Source organism: Tetranychus urticae, unplaced genomic scaffold (assembly GCF_039701765.1).
Source record: "Tetranychus urticae isolate SD_2017Ah unplaced genomic scaffold, NJAU_TeUrti_SD_1.0 Scaffold_4, whole genome shotgun sequence".
Taxonomy (NCBI): domain Eukaryota; kingdom Metazoa; phylum Arthropoda; class Arachnida; order Trombidiformes; family Tetranychidae; genus Tetranychus; species Tetranychus urticae.
This window is the reverse complement of record NW_028315836.1, coordinates 400,001-402,500: the sequence shown is the minus strand read 5'-3', so window position 1 is coordinate 402,500 and position 2,500 is coordinate 400,001. Positions and strand designations below refer to the sequence as shown.

At 42.3% G+C, this 2,500-nt stretch overlaps 2 non-coding genes across 2 annotated transcripts in view; both read right to left on the bottom strand.

Moving 5' to 3' along the window:
- Nucleotides 1-327: 327 nt before the first annotated feature.
- LOC149092941 (5.8S ribosomal RNA) lies at nucleotides 328-482 on the bottom strand. The gene has a single exon (XR_016200377.1). It is a non-coding gene; the product is annotated as a 5.8S ribosomal RNA (ribosomal RNA).
- Nucleotides 483-969: 487 nt separating this feature from the next.
- Nucleotides 970-2,500, bottom strand: part of LOC149092940 (small subunit ribosomal RNA) — a 2,170-nt gene continuing 639 nt past the window's right edge. The window contains exon 1 of the ribosomal RNA XR_016200405.1: nucleotides 970-2,500. This exon is cut by the window's right edge and continues 639 nt beyond it. This is a non-coding gene — a ribosomal RNA (small subunit ribosomal RNA).

Genomic DNA, 2,500 nt, shown 5'->3' with positions numbered 1-2,500 from the left:
ACAAGTGCAAGAAGATTCATCAGTTAACAGGTTAGTTGATCACCATAGTTATCTGCAATACGACTTTAGCGTCGTCAGATAGGCGACTAACCTTAGAATCTCATGCTAGTATCTATTCATATATACTGCTTGCAGAGATGAAATATGCATTGTACACAAAATTTATCATGTGAAACAAGTAGATTTGAGATTCTCCTTACTAAATTGCAACGAATTGCAATTAAGAAAAGGAATAAAACATCAAGATTCATGCATATAAATATACAATCCTCTCAAAACAATGCATATATGGTAGTATGCAAGTGTTTTGTTGATTATTTTACATCTCAACTCTCAGACAGATGTGACCTCGGAAAAGACCCGAAAGCCGCAATGTGCGTTGGAAGCTCAAGTGCTCGGCGTGTCCTGCAATTCGCACCGATTATCGTAGCTAGCTACGTTCTTCATCGATTGGTAATTCGAGTGATCCACCGCTTGAAGATGTATCTTTGCCACCGTGGGACTTTTAATAAGTATCCTAAATCTGCATTGAGAGGGTTTGAAAACAATTGTATGCAGTTTATAAAAACCATAGTTGTCTTTACTTAGTTAGGCGAAGAAGTGTAAAACTTCCTTCTTTAAACCTTGCCGTCAGCATAAGCTGAAGACTTGATCAGGTACCAAGTATGTAGCAAGACAGGCTTTTCATTATAAACTACAATTGTTTTGCAAAAGAAATTATGGCTATCGTTAGATAACCCTCACTCTTTGTTGCATTGGATAATGAAAGATGGATGTATGAATGAACGAATGTAATGCAAATTAGAATCATGTTGCAATGGCTAAATGTTTGCAATAAACATTCACAATTGCGACTCTAATGCAAATACAATTCAATTGCATTCACCATATTAGCATCTACAATATCACTATGCAGAGTGTTTGATTGTTTGAAGGTTGTATTTCTCTTATAATAAGAGGGTAATACGTTAATGATCCTTCCGCAGGTTCACCTACGGAAACCTTGTTACGACTTTTACTTCCTCTAAATGATCAAGTTTGAACATCTTTCCAGCACAATCCGACCACTAGTTTCCCAATGGTCTGGATTGACCAGTCCGAAGTCCTCACTAAATCATTCAATCGGTAGTAGCGACGGGCGGTGTGTACAAAGGGCAGGGACGTAATCAACGCAAGCTAATGACTCACGCTTACTGGGAATTCCTCGTTCATGGGCAATAATTACAATGCCCAATCCCCATCACGAAATGGGTTCAAGCGGTTACCCACTCCTTTCGGAGCAGGAAACAGTATGCACGATGACCACTTCAGTGTAGCACGCGTGCGGCCCCGGACATCTAAGGGCATCACAGACCTGTTATTGCTCTGTTTCGTGCGGCTGCGAGCGCCGCTTGTCCCTCTAAGAAGTCCTTACAGTGCTACAGCATCCTTACCCTAGCCAATTCTGTAGGCTAATAGCAGCAGAGCCCTCAACAGCCGAAACCATCAAGAGATACTACCACCCACAGGTTGACTAAGGGGGAGTACTGCAGTGTAAACTGCAAGTCTATTTAGTAGGCTAGAGTCTCGTTCGTTATCGGAATTAACCAGACAAATCACTCCACCAACTAAGAACGGCCATGCACCACCACCCACTGAATCAAGAAAGAGCTCTCAATCTGTCAATCCTCTCAGTGTCCGGGCCGGGTGAGTTTTCCCGTGTTGAGTCAAATTAAGCCGCAAGCTCCACTCCTGGTGGTGCCCTTCCGTCAATTCCTTTAAGTTTCAGCTTTGCAACCATACTTCCCCCGGAACCCAAAAACTTTGGTTTCCCGGAAGCTTCCATTCGAGTCATGAAATTAGTTACTCAGAATGATCGCTGGTTGGCATCGTTTATGGTTAGAACTAGGGCGGTATCTGATCGCCTTCGAACCTCTAACTTTCGTTCTTGATTAATGAAAACATTCTTGGCAAATGCTTTCGCTGTAGTTTGTCTTGCGACGGTCCAAGAATTTCACCTCTAGCGCCGCAATACAAATGCCCCCGTCTGTCCCTCTTAATCATTACCTTGGATTCTTAAGACCAACAAAATAGAACCAAGGTCCTATTCCATTATTCCATGCAAGATCATTCAAGTTAAGGTAGTGGTACGCATCATATAGATGGTTGACCATACCGTTTTTAGGCACCTCTTTCGAGGTTTTGGACGCCTGCTTTGAGCACTCTGATTTTTTCAAGGTAAAAGTCTCGATCGCTTGAATCAACACTCGGTAAAGAGCATTGATAGCAAATATCGAGCAATTTTCTGTCTAAACACTATGAATGTAACCACCAGGAAAGAGGAATGAAGGTTCAAGCAAGCATCCGTAGACACAAGCAAGAAACCTAACATCACCATCTAACCCTTTAATCAGTGGACCCCATAGGTTCGACTGAAATCCAACTACGAGCTTTTTAACCGCAGCAACTTTAATATACGCTATTGGAGCTGGAATTACCGCGGCTGCTGGCACCAGACTTG